The sequence below is a fragment of the Acanthopagrus latus genome, chromosome 4 (genome assembly GCF_904848185.1).
Source record: "Acanthopagrus latus isolate v.2019 chromosome 4, fAcaLat1.1, whole genome shotgun sequence".
NCBI lineage: Eukaryota > Metazoa > Chordata > Actinopteri > Spariformes > Sparidae > Acanthopagrus > Acanthopagrus latus.
In genome coordinates this window covers 30,898,513-30,910,662 of record NC_051042.1, presented here as the reverse complement: position 1 = coordinate 30,910,662, position 12,150 = coordinate 30,898,513, and the positions used below count along the sequence as shown (strand labels likewise).

The following is a 12,150-nucleotide window of genomic DNA, read 5'->3' as shown; positions in this document are numbered from 1 at the left end:
TGAAAGTCTTCTTGTAGATGGACCGATCACCAGCTGCAGAGACTTCCTGTCCTGGGACATGCACCAACCATACGATTATGTTTCAATTCCAGGTGCTTTCTGTTGCTCCTCTGTAAAATCTGTCAAGAAGTCTTCCTCTGGAGAAACAAACAGTGACCATCAGGACACTGCAGATGTATCAGCCAAATGTGTAAATTACAGGTGACACTTCAGGCTCCCTACAAGCTCTGGGGCTGTGCTACTAATTTTGAAGGCTGCACACCTGAACAATTGACTCCATGGACTCACCTTTCTCTGCCGGTCAGCTGTTAGGCCAGCAACGCTAACTTTCAAACTGATGTACTCAATAATCTGATGTGTCCATCACTGCTCTGTTGGTCTTCCCTTCACCACAACCTCGAGGTTATTCACCGCCTGGCTCCTTTGTCACTCTCCTCTGCTGCTGTGGTCTCCCCCGGCTCACGGCGATGTTGGATGGTCACTGCTCTGCCGTTGCTGTGTGCACGGGGCCTCCGGACGCCAGTTAGTTCATAATTCTTGGGTACCCTGAATGGTGCTATATGAATTGAATTTATTATTATTACTCAGTGCAATGTTGTTTTTTCTGTCTCCCTAATTGCCTTGTTCCCTTTCCGTCCTAGAAGCTGAGAGCCTAAGGTGGAGGTGTTGGTGTCTCCCGGTGGTGGTGGTGTCCCCTTCCTGTATGCTGTGTTGTCGACCCCTGGTGTGATCCTCCACATGTGTGCACGTGTGATTGTGGTGACTCTCTCCTGGATACCTCACTCCCGGTGATCCACCTCTCCACTGGTAATCCTCAGCTTCGGCTTTTTCCTTTGCCACCCTCCATAATTTTCTATATTGTGTTACCTGGCCAGACCAACCTTTTTAACTTACAGAAACAATGGCGTCCTCGCACTGATGGTGCTCAGGTCCTAATAATAAAATGTTTAATGTTTCAGAATGTGTCACCTTTCAGAGTAGGCAACTTTTGTGACCAAACAAGTAACTTACATTTTTATCAAATTTATACTAAAAATGTGAAAACAAGAGAACAAAAACATTGTGCAATCAAAAGTGATGAATGTGTGCTGACGTAGTTCAGTTAGTTACAATCCTCCTCTGTCCTCTGCCTTCTTGTTGAGCAGCCCTCTAACACTCAGCGTGAATCATTGAGCAGTGAATGGCTGTCATTGAATATCAACACAATACAAATAACTCAGGTTGACGTCAAACTCTTTAGCTGTTTTTTTAAACCCTTGTCTGAAAAACTGACAGTACACTTACCTTGTCAGTGTCTTTGCGATGAATAACACACAATGTTGCAAAAATTATAACAGGCTAATCCAAGGTTTGAACAAGTAGGTGTTTTAAGGTCAAGTCCTGCAGTTGTTTTCTCCAAGCAGGATGTGAGAGCGACAACCAAATGCTTAAACTCTCCTTGACAGTTATCATTGAGTCATGTCTTTATACATACTTTCTGCCTATGTTAAATGTTGGCTGGTTATAATTATTTAGTGATTTGTGTTTTTTTTCATAATGGCCTAAAGCAGAAAAGGAGTTGGCAGCTTCTTCTGTAAATAATTGTTAAATGGGCAGTGATATCTAAAATCAATCACAGGCCCTTGAAATGAATCAAAATCTCATTGGACCTAATATCCACATTTATCACACTGTTGTCCAAATAATTGACATAATATTGTGTTGTGATGAAACTGGTGATTGTTGGTAATAATCTCGACATGATGAAACTGTTCATAACTCATAACTTTTCGATTATGTGGTCAGTTATTGGTTAACATGTTTACCACCATCAGGAACATGAACAAAGGTCACATAACCTTTTCCGAAAGAAGCATTCAGCTTGCACATATGGATAGAGCACTTCATGTCAAACAATATATGAAATGTCAACTTTCTTCTATAATACAAGGGCCTAGGCATGTAAGTGTCTTGAAAATAATACTGAACAAATCAATGAATATTTAGATGTTAATGTTATCATGGTTGTCAACAAATATTAATATAGCTGGATCCTTTCTGTGTGTTCCAAAGGTTAAAACAAGCTTTCCCATAGTGAGAGAAGTCAGTCTTCTGTATTTGTTCAATATATATATTGCGTCTTCTCACCCGATCTGTTCAATTTTTACAGAAGTTAACAGACAGTCCCATGAAAGCACTTCAGCACACTTTGATAAACATGAAAAATAATACACACTTAAAACGCACACTTCCTCCATTGCCTTAATTTGAATGTTTCAGTGTACTGCACAGCAAAAGTCCCTCGAGGGTTAAGACGCATCCAAGCCATCTGTGTCCCACGTTTCCTTTAGTTTGGACCATGCTTCATTGGCAGTTCACTCTGCTGATTGATTGATTTCCTAACAATTACCCCTAATTATTTTTCTGGGTGAGGGGGGGAAAAAAAACTAATTTAATGCATGGGTGGCTGCATTAATTGGGAGAAATGACATTGTCCAAGTTTCAGAGTAAATACAAATTATTGACTCCATTATTGTTATCTGATTGTATATTGTCCCAAGTACACTCCACTGACAAAGGTAATTAGTGTCCCGCCTCTTTATTGGGGCAGCCGGCAATGCAAGGTCACCATGGCTCCTCTGACATGTACAAATCAAAGACCACCTGAGAACAAATAAGTTTATGCCTGCTTTGCCTTCATCGACATTGAGATAAACTGTCTGACACAAACAAGGGTGCAAATATCCACACCACTGCTTTCGTAATGAGTTTTTTGTCTTTGCTATGGATTCTTGATCTAATCAACTATTGTGACCTTGTTTGGTCAAACAAATATACTAATGAATGTAATTAAAGTGTGGAGATTGGATTAACTAATTGAATATGTGACCTCCTTGGAGCTGGATTTTCTTTTATTGAGGAAAATAATTTGCAACTGTTCAAACTTTATTTCCCAGCCTTTCTTTAGCATATGTTTTCTTTTAAGATGAAAATATGCGTCGTAAAGATTTCTGCGACCTCACATTGACCGATGCTACAGAAATTCTGACACACATATTCCAATAGAAAAGCATCAGATCCTTATATATATATATATATATATATATATATATATATATATATATATATATATATATATATATATATATATATATATATATATATATATATTTCTCATGTATATCTGCAATGTAAAGGGATATTTTATTGTCTTATTGTTCCTGTCTGAAGCATATATATTGTGGTTTCAGCAGCGTTTTCCAGCTACACGCCTTCAGCCTGGCATCAGAATTCAAATTTAAGATGAAATATGTTCCCCTCCGCCGGCCCATTTCTTCAGAGAGTTTTAGGCCCCGCTGATTCAGATCCACAATTTGGTTTAAATGACAGTAAAGAATTACAATTGGCAGTCCCCGGTGAAACCTGTCTTGACAGCGGCGACATAAAAAAGTGAAAAAAGATGACTCCGTGTCCAGATAATATGTAATAACAATGTTAGTTTGAATAAAGAAAGCCAAATCTAGATTCAAATGTAATATTCATTTTAGAAATATGAACAACTGGGGAGTAAAGGTTAAAAAAAAAACACCAGCCAGATCCTTCATATAGCAATAGTATTTCCTTATCCCTGAGGCTACGGCCCGGCTAAAACCTCAATGCGGCAATTATTTGCTGTAATGACTGCAGTTCAAATAAGCCCGGAGATTTTATTAAACCAAATGAGAGAATCATCTGTGTATTATCACCTTGTGATTGACAGTGACAAGTGTTGGGCAGACTCGGATGTGAGCATGATGAAGAAGCTCTCGGCAAAGCTCTCGATAATGTTACCCCTGATAAAGTTGCTTGGAAAACCTCAGCCAACAAATGGAGAGGGAAAGCTCCACGCATATTAATTCCAATTGTCAGATCCCTCCGGTGGGGGAGGCTTGAGGGAGGAGGTGGGGTAATCTGGCTGGCAGCCCCGGCTGCCCCCTCCATTCACTGAGTGGCATTTTACACAACTAATGAAAAAGAAATCCAATGTGCTGATCATATGCATAGATTTCACTCTATAATAACGATGAAATAGAAATATTCATAATAAAAGTAAAGGTCACTCGCTCCTGCAGCTAAGCTTCCTAAGCTGCAATCTTTGCAAGAGCAGTTGTCAGGTTACAGCGATAAAATAGGAAAAGGGAGAGGCGTCAAGTTTTAACCCGGCGGAGGGCAAGAGGTGAGACACTGCAACCGAGCTACTGACACGTACTGCAGCTCCTCGGTCATTTGTTTGTCCTCCTCCTTCACCAAACAGTACAGATGTCAGTTCAGAGATGGCGCCGACGGGTCAGCCTCGTCCGGCGTCCGACAGAGAGGTCAAAGGTCAGCCTAGTTGGGATTTTTACATACTCTACTCCTCTCTCTGACTCACGGTTTCAAAGCCAGTGTCTACATTCTGCGGGGATTTGTCTCGTCTAGTTAATAAAATACATTGAAATATGAACAGCCGCCTCTCCTCTCCACAGCGCTCCCATCCTGCCTATCTCTGTATGTAGGTCACCTGGGCTTCTTGAGGCATATGAGCGGCGGAGCAGAGGGGCGCAGAGAGGCATGTCTCACCTCTGAAGGACACTCGCAGCATTATTATTGCCCGCCGCGAACTGCCACGCTGAGCCCCGTCTTCATATGCATCACACATTGGCATTTATTAGTGCCATGCACTAAGTACAGGCCATGTTATTGAATTTGAATATCAGCTCCTAGCCACATTCGCAGGCCCTGGAAGTATATTATAATAAGATGAAGCAATCTCATTTAATAACACCCAAACTAATAAAAGGAGAGCAGATTGGAAATTAAATTTATGAATATTGCTTGGCAGCAGGAGTGATCCAAAAAAGCCCAGTCTGGTCTGTCATATGCAGATATTTCTCCGGCTGTAAGCCCAGGTGTTGGAGAATTTTCCGACTGTCTCCCCACGAGAGAGAGCGGTAGGTATGTTTCAGTCCTTTTTCTGTTTGTCATCGTTCAGAAGTAAGAGGCCAACGCTGCAGGTCACTTCAGCCGAACCGGACAGAAGCGTGTCGATAAAACAGCAATGATGTGAATATCATTTATATGACGACACATGATAAGAGTAACAGGCCAAACGCAGGTGAGGGCGGCGATAATTAACACTAGACACATTTTGACGCACTTATTTCAGCTGTTGCTGTGAGCGCAGCCTCCGTTTAAAGGAGCACTACGCAGTTTTGGAAAATAAATTGGGAACATATTTACAGTATTATGATACTGATGAGGTAATAATACAAACTGAGAATAAACAAGCTGTTCTCAGAAGAAAACACTGTTAAAGCTAGAAAATGTGGCAGGGTTGGCAGGGTCCGCCACCTATAAACAAAGCAAAACATTATGAAACGCTGTTGTCCTTTAAACGTGCAGTACATAGTTTTATAAACAAACTATATAAACAAACTCTTTGACTGAGTAAACAAACTGTCTTTAAAGGACAACACAACTTAATTCTATTTTACTTTGTTCATACGTGGCGGACCCTGCCACCTTCCCAGCTTCAAGCAGTGTCCTGGGGACCATATAGAACAGCTTGTTTACAAGGACAGTTACTCTGTATGGTACGTTTGTCTTTATTCTGATAGTTTTTCATTATTATTTATTTCATTCTTTCCAATATCTCTCTGTACTGTTGTGTTACCTGCAAATTTCTCCCGAGGGGGATCAATAAAGGACCATCTTAATATTAATCTTATGGGGGGGAAAAAAATATGTCTAAGTGTTCTTTTTATTATCTCGTTACCTCATGAGTTTAAATTTCCTCTAAAAAACTACATAGTGCCCCTTTAACGGTCAGTTTGTATATTCAGTTTAACCATGCTGCTGTTCAGTTCTGGTATTCATCTTTTCCCCCCTTGTTAAACTGACGTCGTTCATCCTGTGGATATGTAGTGAAATCCTCACTGCACCAAAAGGTTCTCAGTCAAAATATTTAAAAAAAAAAATATATGTATCTGGCCGGCTACTTGAAAAGCCCTCTTTCCCTAGTTTTCCCTCCTAAAATCTTGAAACACTGACTTTCTGAAGTGGCGTCCATCCAACAGCAGTCATATCAGTCTGTGCCAGAGCTCAGCAGCTCAAATTATGGAACACCACTTCTTCACTTTACTGACTCCGCTTCACGCGAGCCCGTAATTTTCCCTGTTGTGTCCTTGATGGACAACATTCTGTTGGTCAGTGTTTAACGGCGTGTGTGTGTATATGTGTTTGTGTGTGTGTGTGTACACAGCAGCCTTTTGCCAAGACATCCAATGGGCCCGTCCATCTGTGTGTAAATGTTGACTCCCGGTGGAGCTGTGACTGTCACTCATCGCCCGGCCGGTGTAGTGCCAGGCATTGATCGCTACATATATCTTGCTCTGTACTTCAGAAACCTTCATCAACAGATGCGGCTGCGGAATTGATTAGCGGCAAGTCAATGACCAAATCTCTTTGGAAACATTTTTATTTATGTGTGTGTTTATGTGGATAGCTTAGAGGGCCATTAGCGGGATTACCTTTGAGGCTTGGCTGAACAACAGATGTTCAAGGACGACTCAATCAATTTGACTTACAAGAGGCTGCAGTTGCCGGAAACAAGTGATAAGTCTGCAAGGTGGGGGGGTGGTGGTGGTGGGCGGAGAGGGGTTAAGTAAAAACAGTTCACTGTGGTAAAACACGAGTACAGCAGAGGAGGAGCAGATCCAGAGTTCCAGTTAGGCCCAGTGTTCAGAGTGAGATCACTGGTGAGGTCACGCAGTTAATGAATTGAAATCCTTCTGACGTTTACAAAATGATCAAAAGTTCCGGCGCTGTTCTAACTATTGGCATCTTTGAGCCCATTTAAGTTATTACTTCGACTCAGGTTCCATTTGTTATGAACCAACACAGGTAATCATTTTTTTAAAATTATTATTATTAAAGTAAACACACACTGAGGAACTGTTTATCATATTTATGTGCCTCTGCTGAGAAATCCTCAATCATTTCAGCTGAGTCATGCACAAACAAAGTTAGTCCGGCCATTTAATATATTAGATACATATGGCAGAAAACATGTTTATGAAATGGATTTCAGCCCGAGCAAAACCGCACAAGTAAAACATTTTCAATATAAGCAGCAGCGGCAGCCTCCGGAAAGGCCCCTTTTTTTAATTTGTGCAAAGTATTGCATTCAATTATACAAGCATCTATATTGAATTCAAATTAATGTTCGATATGGATATTTTTATTATATTTAAATAATCTCAATTCAGCACAAAATTTATTATTTCTTCTGAGAAGATCATGTTCTTTCATTCTTTTCAATTTTCCCCCTTTCCTCTCATGAATCAAAGCGGTGAATGAATGTGTTGCAGAGACTCACGATCTGCCTTTCAAGTCCCTGCTTATGCTTCCTTATCTGCAAACTTATTAAAATTAAGTCGGAACACAAAATGGTATTTAAAAAGTTTAAGTGAAACAATTTGCATTGGGAGTGTGCGAAAATGCTAATGCATTCTTTCACTAAGCCCCCACAATCACTGTCATCCATTTCGAGCTCTGATTGTTTTCCACATGGATGCCCTCATTCATTATTGCAAAATTATAAACATAAAGAAGATCTCTGTATTAATATTTCTGCTTTTTGTAAAAGCTCAATCAACCATAATGTTCTAATTTTTTCTCTGTGAACCTCATTTTATATTATCTCACTACTCAAGGAATGGATGTCCCAAAAGGGATTTATTTCATTTATCAGGATTATTGAATTAAATTAAACTAGACACTTACCGCAAGCTGAACAGAGGTACCTTATCCACTTAAAAGGTAGGCCTGCTCTTCACTGCTATTTAGGCAAACACATTAGGCAGCAAATGCCTTTTGTTGGCTGAGCCTAGGTTACTGCATAATTCATTTGTTCATTAAGGAAAAGCGTTGAAAGTGCTTGAGGTAAGTGGAAAAGGTCATGTATTGAATGGATCTTTAATTAAGCTACTTTACAACCACAGTTACACGACCGGTGACATATGCGTCATGTTTGTTTACATGCAGAATTAGTGTGTAGAGAGACGGTATGTTGGGGAAGATGATGGACAAGAGGTAGGCAAAGTTGATTTGACCTAATTATTTGAAATTGAATATAAAAACCTAAAAAAAGAATTTAAAAGAAGCTGTTCCTGTGTGTGATTATTATCGTTTTCAGGATAATTTTGCACCCACTCATTTAAGGGTTTCACGAGTAATTCTTTCATCTGCAGAAATTACACATGCCAGTCATAAAACATTTTGTTTCAGAGGAGCAAACCTCTGAAAAACTCAAGTCTGGAGAGATGTGCTGTTATCCTGGTGTCCGCCAGCAGATGGCAGGCTGTTTCCACTGATGAGCCGTCTCCTCGCCACACGGCCACATGCTAAACTCCTGTGCCCCCGCCGCTGTGATGTTGGCTTCCCAGACCTCGCTGCTCTTGCCTGTGAAATGCATTCCCATTAAAAAGGCATTTTTAAAGCCAACACCAGTGCTATAACAATCATCTCCCCAAAGCCAAGCCTCCACACCCGGGAGCCCGGCACTGCCACACAGGCAGACATGTGGCGGCTGCCACAAACAAAGGCCCCGTACTCTCCTCCCCATTCCTCTTGCCTAAGTCTCCACATGGTTACAGGCCGGCCTGCCAGGGGCAATTACACCCACAGCCCAGTGTGTGAGGTCTCACAGAGACCCCAATCACCACTAACAAGATCAAGGCTAACTCCCTATCACATGCTCAGTGTACAAACACACCTGCATGTGCATGCAAACAGTCTGTCCCCTCTCTCTTCGTCCAACCTCCCTCTCCCTCCCTCCCTCCCTCCCCCTCGCTCTCTCACTTTGGCACGCTCTGAAATCATAACACATTTTGAGTGGCTGTGGAAAGTATATAGCTTTTTTAAGAGCAACAAAAATAACAGGGTGACAATCATGCTGTCAGACGTGGCTGTCTCATTTCACTGTAAGTCACCAAGTTCACGACTTTGTCTCGGTGACACCGCGACACAAATGCATCCACATGTTTCATTGCTGTACATGAAACATATACGTAACGGTGACGAGACACGCTGAAACTTACAAAGACATGGTCTCCCTGCTTTCCTTTACATATAGAGCGTTCTGATCTACACAAAAGTTACACTGTCAGCCATCAGGTACTTGTTGTCCTGTAACCAGCACTAACATTGATTTGAACCCTGTGCAGCCGGTTGTTCAGAAGGAGTCGGTGTCACTTTCAAACATGGCAGGTATCTGATTGTGGAAGGACACTCTAAATTTGTTGCTTCTGAATCATTCACGGCCGGTAACAACGGCGTACGTTTTACCCTCCTTATCAGCCCTGACCGATGCGTGCAGACTGGATGGTTGACTGGTGAGAGAAACCGTACCCCTGTGCCCTGATACAGCCATCAATACCCACAAGGCCGTGTGTCATGTGGCAGGCATTCTGAGCCGAGGTTCACATGCCTCCTATGATACCTCGGTGAGAGCCCGCGCTTCATGTCCTCACACCAAGCGTTGATGTGGCAGCTTGCTAAATAATTTGTGCTTCTTTACCGGGGTCATTGGATAGAGAATCTGGCCGCTGAATTATTAATCGAGACACAATCTAAGCAGCCGACTTCTGTTTCCTCCTCGCTTCAGCCAGATTGTCTGCCGCTCTCCCCCCCCGCATTCATACCCACTTGCCGTCTTATTCATCTGGATTGGAACCTCCATCACAATATTGCTGCAGGCAGACTGGTGTCGGGACGAGCGTGTCCTGAGCGTGACCCAAAGGATCTCGAAAAAGAAAACCACACACAGCCACAGAATCTATTTTCATTTGCTGGATAAAAATAAAACAAAAGCCTATTACCGCCATGGCTTTGTTTAGCTACATAATTGCTTTTCATTATTCAGTGCACAGTTGATACCCACAGTGTAGGTTGAAAGAGGCGCAGTTGTTCGAGTGCGGCTGGAAATGAGATCTTTTATTGATACTGCTGTGTCTCAGATCTGATTCTTACAAATGCTGAGTGATAAAACTGGAGCCTGATTGTCTGTCTGTCTCTGTGAATACTAATGCCACTCTTCAGCCTGCTACACGGGCTTCGTGGGTAGCCTAGAGGTTGGAGAAGCAGACTTTCCTATTCAGCACGCCAAAACTGCCTGCGAAATCTGGGGCAGGCAACATGAACAAGTTATGCAAATGATGGCTCTCCTTTCAAGAAATTGTTTAACATTTTGAGAAATAAGCTTATTTGCTCTCTGGCGGAGAGATAAAGGAGAAGATCAAGGCCGCTGTCGTATCTGTAGATATAGGGCCAACATGAGCAGCAGGTTAGCTTAACTTAGCACAAATACTGGGAACTGAGGGAAAGGCCTAGCCTGGTTCTGTCTCAATGTAGCTCTGATGCGCCCCAGTTAAAGCAAAAAAAAAAAGTAACTTCCTGGAGAATTTTTTTGGATCATGTGTCTCATTCCTAAGTCATCAAATGTCGCTAAACCGATGCTTTGGGTTAACATTTTCGGGTCGAATATCGACTAGAGAGACTCAACAATTCAACAACCTTCTCCACCTTTGACACGTCATATTTCATTTGTTTAATCTGTACTGACACCAAAGGGTTAAACTTGTGATTTGCTCAGAGCAGTAACTTCCTTGAGTCTTCAGTGGATGCCTGGGAACTGCTCTCAGCCAAGAAACAATCCAGGGTTGTTGAGTCACACGCCCAGATCATCAAATACGGACGCTTTTGGTTGGCAGTTCGGGTCCAACGCCAACCCAAAGCGTCAGTATTTGATGATCTGGGGACAACAATCAACTATCTGTTGACTATCTGCCATTTTGGAGACAGAGAGATGATTGTTGAGTTTTGTTCCTAGTCATCAAATACCAAAGCTTTGGGTCAGTATTTGGCCCGAAGTTTTAGCCCAAAGCACCGGTGATTGACAGACTAGTAATGAGACTCAACAACATCCCTAATATTACCCAGATTGCTTGAGTGCTGAGTATGACTGGCCCCAGTGGGACTCGCACCTCTAAATCTGGCAGTTTTAGTGGCATGCTAACGGTATCGTCATTGGGAAATCACACAGTGACAGCACAGACCAATGTCATCGAAGCTTAGCTACATTATTTTGGCCCCTGGAACCAAGACTCTGATTCTTGTGTGCGCATTCCCCAAATACTTTCCCATCTCTGCAAATCCCGCTCACACTTAGCTGTCCCTGTGCTTATCACAGATAGCTCTCCACATGAATGTAAATCCTCACTCTCATATTTTCTCCATCTTCGGTTGTTTCTCGGTGTATGACCAGGGCCAGAACCTCCGGATAAAGCTCCAACATGGTTGTCAGGGTCTGTGTCCCTTCAGAGCAGGCATGAGGGATTGGGCTGTGAGTCTGAGGCGCACGGTAAAAAGGACAGTAAGAGATAGATCTCTTTAAAAAAATATACCAAGACAGGAAGAATGACACTCAGCCCTTAATCATCTCTGTGTCTGCAGGGATCCCCTGTACTTTTGTGTCTATTGCAGATAATGGTCTTTCCTTACTTGACAGCATGTCTTTGCCGAGCCAGAGCTCTGTAACCAATGCTTAAGTGTATCAGGGTGACAAAGCGTTGCTAGATTCGGTGGTGTCACGGCTCATCATGTAGTGACATTGCTGACAGCTGTGGTGTTAAGACAGGGAGGCTGTTGAATGGAGTCAGAATGGATTCTTGTGCAGTAGACCCAACTTCCATAACAATGCCTTCCCTGAGGATCATGCTGCAATATGCAATCCAACAACACCAGCTGTAACCACTGGAAGACAGGGAGGGGAAGTAATGGAAATCTTGGAGCACAAACCAAAATGCTGCTTCAATTTTGGAACGCATGGACGCTTGTGTTTCGGGAGAAAAACCAGAGGCAAAGGGAGTACAAGAATGACAGTGTTTCTTGTGGGATAGATCTCTCACGCGCTATCCTGGCTGGAAGGCCGTCCAAGCGTACTGGCTCCTTCCTCAGAAAAAAAAAAGTGGGAGGGAAAAAGTCCCAGCTATCAGATACAACCACACCATCTTGAGTCTGTCAACAACAATCCCATCAGTCGTCCTCTATGAGCCTGTCGGAGGAGACACGTCCTTGCCAGGTCCTCCGCTG

General features: G+C 42.5%; 1 long non-coding RNA gene across 2 annotated transcripts in view; it reads left to right on the top strand.

The window, feature by feature from the left end:
• The first annotated feature begins 98 nt into the window (after positions 1–98).
• The window catches only part of LOC119018423, a 51,984-nt gene continuing 39,932 nt past the window's right edge, over positions 99–12,150 (top strand). Inside the window, exons 1-2 of one of the 2 annotated variants that reach the window (XR_005074752.1) lie at positions 99–541; positions 645–807. This is a non-coding gene — a long non-coding RNA (uncharacterized LOC119018423). Of the gene's footprint in view, positions 542–641; positions 808–12,150 lie in introns of both variants that reach the window. The other variant, XR_005074753.1, reaches the window with a different exon arrangement.